General features: G+C 41.5%; 1 protein-coding gene across 2 annotated transcripts in view; it reads right to left on the reverse strand.

Annotated features, from left to right (window-relative positions):
• LOC148020919 (uncharacterized) overlaps positions 1-2,927 on the reverse strand; it is a 52,107-nt gene extending 49,180 nt beyond the window's left edge. For both annotated transcript variants that reach the window (XM_087698745.1, XM_087698744.1), the window contains exons 1-2: positions 2,775-2,927; positions 2,536-2,684 (exon numbers count right to left, since the gene is read on the reverse strand). The gene's annotated coding sequence lies outside the window, so the exon portion shown is untranslated. The remainder of the gene's footprint in view (positions 1-2,535; positions 2,685-2,774) is intronic.
• Between the last annotated feature and the right edge of the window lie 3,073 nt (positions 2,928-6,000).

A 6,000-nucleotide genomic window follows, 5' to 3' on the forward strand; every position in this document is an offset into this window, starting at 1 on the left:
CTTCCAAAGACACATCTTGTAGGGATGGTACTCTGCAAGCTCCCCCTAGAGTTTGATGGAGTGGCCAATGCTTTGAGGGTGTAGACATCCTCTCCACCTGTGAACTTCACACATATGTCCTCAATGCTGCTTGAGCATGAGGCATCTTTGCGTTTACAAGGGAGGCTTCCATCTCATTATGGAGGTTCTGATGAGGTTGCAACTTCGAAGAGGCAACAAGAAGACGAAGTCGAAGGCCCAATGTTATCACGTGGTAAGAAGAGCCACTTACGGAAGGATTGTACAGTGTTAACGGCTTCAAGGAAAAAGGAGAAGAAGACGCAAGATCTGGACTCTTCTGCTAAGTCACTCTCTTCCTCAAACTCCAATTCAGATCCTCCGGCCTAAGCGAAGGCCAATGCGCAGAAGGGATCATCGTCTTCAGATCAAGGGAAGGGGTTGGTTGTCTCTTCCTCTATTGCTTTCTAGCGCAAGTGATGCAGTCATCCCTCGCGACCCTCCAATGCTAGAGAGGGAGTATGAGAGGGTGGTGAGATGGAGTAGTCGAACCTCATCTATACGAGTATACAAGTGCATACATTCCAGAAAGGGACATCCCTGATGCATCATGGCAAGTTTAAATCCTAGAGTTGGGATTGACATCTAGGTTAATGATGAGCTAGTATTTAAAATTTTAACAGAGAGAGTTGGCTCCTAGTCTAAGCTCACATGAGGGGACACTTTGGCGGCCTAGCCAAAGGCAAGGAATCCATGGTCACATATGTTCAGGGGCATGGTCTTGTGTGCTATTGCAAGACATTGATTATGGACACATAGAAATGTTATGGTTCTTCTCTATTTTCAAGAGCTGGTACGATTGACATTAATATCAAGTCCTCTCCGAGACACCTTGATGGTGGCTTGGATCACCCACTACTTGGGTATCCATGATTCTATTTTGGTGGTTCTATGTTGTATGGACTATGATGAGTCATTATCATTATATCATTGTATTGTATCAAATCACCCATGATATGAGAAAGGCTGTTAGCAATATTGTCAGCTCATGTGTGAGTCTATAACATAAGGCATAGCTCAGGATGCAGGCTGTGAGATCTGATGACAATGACAGGGGGCAGATAACAGACAGCAAAACACAGCAGTAGCTGCAGTCATGATGACTCTTGGGGTTTGTCACAACAGCAAAACTGCAAAACACGACAGCTGGAGGTTACATAGAATCAATTGATGCAGTGAATCAGTTGCTTGGTGCTGGAATAGCAACGTGTGGATGCAAACCCGTAAAATGCAGCAAGATATCAATACCTAGCAACAATTCCAGCCACTTAATCTCTTGGACAGGTCCTGAGCTGATGGAGAGAAAAACATGGGCTTCAAGGATGGAGACGATGATTGAAAGTAGGGGGAGAGAGAATGGTCATAATTCTGGGATACTCCCTTGCGGGCCCAAAACTCAATACTCCCTTGCAGGCCCATAACTGAAACCCAAAAAGAAGGCATCTTCATACACTCAAAATGTCCAATCCCAAAGAATTGGACAAAGGGTGTTGGAACAAACTATCCTAGGCTCTACCATGATCACAAAGACAATGGTTATCTTGTTTCGAATACTTCTTTTCTGGATGGCTCATATATACAGTGCAGATCAAACATCGACAGGACGTGGTAATTAGGAGATGTTGCATGGCAAATAGTATCTAGCTTGGGATGCATTGCGAGCAAAGTAGCCCGCAAATCTCTGCTTGGCGAGATAAAAGGGTTGCATGCTATACAATACATGAGTTTTCACCTGGAAAACTGCCCGCTTGGGTTTTAGCTCTTCCAATTGGCCAACTGACACAGACACACTGTGCATGACTGACAGTACCCTTCTGTTGTATGATAATTATGTTGCAAACAGCACAAAAATGAAGAACTCAACAACGGTTACCAATTCAGATAACATGTTATCTCTTTTATTTCATATTCAGCTCCCGGATATCAACGAGCTGCAAGAGGCGTTATCCATTAGCCACACCATTGGTTCATCTCTCCGCCAAATGAATTAACGAACTCTGAAATTACTTCGAGGTATCTGGGAGAATAATTGTTAAGTATTTGGGATAATAACTAGTCTCGACAGATAGATGAATGGAAGCAGTAAATGTCACGATTATTATGCATAAAAGCCCTCTTCGATGAGGACTAATTACCAACGCGCAATAGCGAGCAAACAAACTAAACGCAAAGCATGATCTGAATTAAGGACTAAGGACCCCCTCTCAATCCAGCTCTAGGGTAGCATGTTCTGATTCTAACAAGCACTCCAGTATTAAGCTGGAAATGCAGGAAGCTTCTACCCCCTCTCAATCCAGCTCTAGGGTACCATGTTCTGATTCTAACAAGCACTCCAGTATTAAGCTGGAAATGCAGGAAGCTTCTACACACAATACTTCTCTGAGTGTGAAATTTTTGTAAAATGTTGCCAAAATGTAAATAACCGGCACAATCAAAAAGACGAGCTGTAACAATGAGGATGGGAGAATGCCCACTCACGCGTTCTTCATGGGAAGCCGGCTTGTTGCTCAGACACAGACACGCGGGGGGAGGGAGGGGGCTGGAGAGAGAAAAGGGGCGAGGGGATACTCTCTTTCCCGCCCGTTTCCTTCTTGGCGACCCGTCTGTAACGACAATTTGGTCCTTTTCTGTAAAACAACTTCATTCATTTCAACCAATGCAAAGTAAAACAACTTCGACACGAAAGGAACCTCGCAAGATTTTGGCCCAATGCTTACTCATTGTAATGTGCAGGTTAAGATGAAGGATTTCACGTGGAACACCAAGTCCTTTCTGCTCCCTCTACCGAACTTACCCAGGGATAACAGTAAACTGATCGTTGCCCTCAATCAGAGATGGCTTCTGAACTCGAATAGCTGTCAATGGGAATATCGTTTTCAATAAATTTGGACCCCCTATCTCCCCCCGAAGATCTCTCATCTGCTATGACTCATACTCCATAAGGCAGTTTGGACCCAAGACAGAGTAGAACGTATCGGGATAGGAGATGGCCTTTGTTCACAATGCAAGAGGAATAAAGAAACCATCGTGCACCTTTTTACTTTATGCCCAGGTAACAGGTGTTATTTCACCTAGTTACAACTTACAAGAGTTCATCTCCCCCAGCCATCCATATAAACTGACATGGAAAGAAATCCTCCTAGGGGAAGCAAACAGCCTCTCCCCCTCCTTGTGGACCTTGATACGCAAAATGTTTCTATGGTCCGTATGGCTTGTTTGCAATGAAAAAGTATTTAATGGTAAAAATGTTGATTGGCTCCCTCAACTTAAAGTGGATCTTTGTTGGCAGGTTCAAAGGAATGCTCGGAAATTAGCGACGCATGACGTGCAAACCTGCATCAAACGTTCGAGTATCAAATGCTCGAAGGAGGAAAGAGAAGCTAAAATCAAGGAGATTATTGAACTATTCCAGAGCATTATAAATACTGCAACGACTAGGGACTACACCATCAGGATTCCCGCCGATGTCTTCTCTATCTCGTCGGATTGGGGCTCACCATCAACAATTTCTCAGGCCACTGGGAACCCCTCTACAATGGATAACACAGTGGGTCAAATGACTAGTATCCCTCATGCCACCATACCCAATAGCTCCCTTGATAGCCCTCTCTCTTCGCCACATCTGAACCAACCTGTGCAGCTCCCAGTATCCCTCATGCGGGTCAAATGACTAGTATTCCTCATGCCACCATACCCAATAGCTCCCTTGATAGCCCTCTCTCTTCGCCACTTCTAAACCAACCTGTGCAGCTCCCAAAAGCTTAGCCTCAGGCCCCTTCCATACTCAATATTGTTAATGGACCTCCAGCTGTGCCTCAATCAAATGAGCAATTGAACTCACCTCGTTTCATCCAATTAGAATAGCTCCACCAAGTCCTATTGTATAAGTTTTTAGCAAAGAGGTAGCATTGTAAGGCATGTGATTGAGTGATACGGGCAGGATCCCCAATTGTACATACTTATCTTACTTTTATATTTCACGCCTTCATTTTTAAAAAAACCTTACTACTATATTATTATATTGTTATTTTGGTTGTAAATTTACTATCTTACTATATTACTATATTATTTTGGTTCCAGATCTTACTTTACTACTATATTATTTTGGCTGTAAATTCAAAAAGCCTTGAATTTTTAGAGGGCTTTTTAAATCTACCCCCATCCCAAACTTTTTATCACTCACACACTTTTAATCACTCCCTCTCTCTTCCCCCTCCCCTTTTTAATTAAACTTCCCCTCTTTTTTAAGTGCAGGTTTTCTCTCTCTTTCTTCTCTCTCCCTTTTTTAATTAAATCAAACTTTTCACAAACGTCTCTTTCTCTCCCTTTTTAATAAAATCTCTCTCTCTCTCTCTCTCTCTCTCTCTCTCTCTCTCTCTCTCTCTCTCTCTCTCTCTCTCTCTCTCTCTCTCTCTCTCTCACATTAGATTAAAATTTTTAATTAAATATTTTTAAAATAATTTAATTTTCAAACATAGAGAATACGAACACATAGGGAGAGAATTATAGAGAGAGGAAATTTAAAATTTAAAAGAGAGAAAGAGAGAGAAAATAAAAAAATTTAAAGAGAGGATGAAGAAAGATAAAGAAAGAACAATAAAAAAAAGGAAAAAATAGGGGAGAGAGAGAGAGAGAGAAAAGGAAGGAGAGAGAGAGAGAGAGAGAGAAGAAAAGCTATAGAGAGGGGGGAGTGAAGAAAAGAAGAGAGAGAATTATATGTTTGATGAAGTAGAGAGAGAGAGAGAATTATATGTTTGATGAAGTAGAGAGAGAGAGAGAATAAGGAGATGAGAGAAAATAAACTAAAATAACATGCAATGAGAGAAAGAGAGAGAAAATTTGAACGTAGAAAATTAGGGGGAGAGAGAGAGAGAGAGAGGAAAAAATTAGAAACTGAGAGGAAAAAGAGGCGAGAGAAAGAGAAGAAATGGATTGTCGAGCAAAGTTGTCATGTGGTAGCACGGCAACTTCACTTGTTGCTTCATGGCAACAAAGTTACTACAAAGCGACCTAATGTTCCACGCACACACGCGGAATGCTAGTATTCACTAACAAGAACTTGGACAAAAAATATAAAAAAAAGTGCATGTGTTGACCTTATATGAAAGGATACTCCTAGTCCCTTCCAAAGTGCTCGCCCACACAGAACCAAAATATTCAAAGGGTAACTCAACCATGATTGTAATAAGCCCTCTTAAGAACGTTGGGCCAATCCAAGAAGGCTCAAGAGAATGGTTGATGTATTATAAATATAATTGTAACAAACGATAGTCTTTGTCTTGACAAACAATTCTTGAGCATTTCACATAAAGTGGTGGAAACACATATTGTCAATCATTGACTGACAGTAACTGATTTCTCTGTCTCTCTTCTAACGCATGCTACCTTTTTATCTTGCTGAGAATGAATGTTGGCGTGGTGCTTCTTTGACCATAATCGATGATCAAGACTGTTAAGCATCTACCATTGTCAAAGTGACCCGATGTCCCATCATCTGTGTCACTAAAGTTGTTGATGCAACACCTACACCCTCTGAACAGATGAACATTGCAACCCCCTTGATGTTGTGATGATGTGTTGCTTTGCAGCTTTGACAAACACTACAACCTGCAATCCCTAGTAATGTGCTAACATGTCACTCTGTAGCTTTGACATATGCTGCAACTTGCCCTCCATCCTCAATGGATGAATGGCAATCCATAACACTGTGGTGGACGTGATGTCATGACTTGCTAGCTTGATATGCCACGACAGACATGGCAGGCCACAAAACATTTGTTTATTAAAGCTCACATTTACTTTAACAAAATTTACTTTTAGGCTTTCTTTAAACTTGCTTGGTGGAAAAGTCTTTCATATTCAAATCCTTGTCTAACTATAAAGTAATTGTCTCTAAATATGGAAGGATTCCAATAAAGAATGCATGAGGAAAACAACTTGTCT

This window comes from Lygodium microphyllum, chromosome 18 (assembly GCF_053477565.2).
Source record: "Lygodium microphyllum isolate KBCC chromosome 18, Lygodium_microphyllum_v1.1.10, whole genome shotgun sequence".
Taxonomy (NCBI): Eukaryota; Viridiplantae; Streptophyta; class Polypodiopsida; order Schizaeales; family Lygodiaceae; genus Lygodium; species Lygodium microphyllum.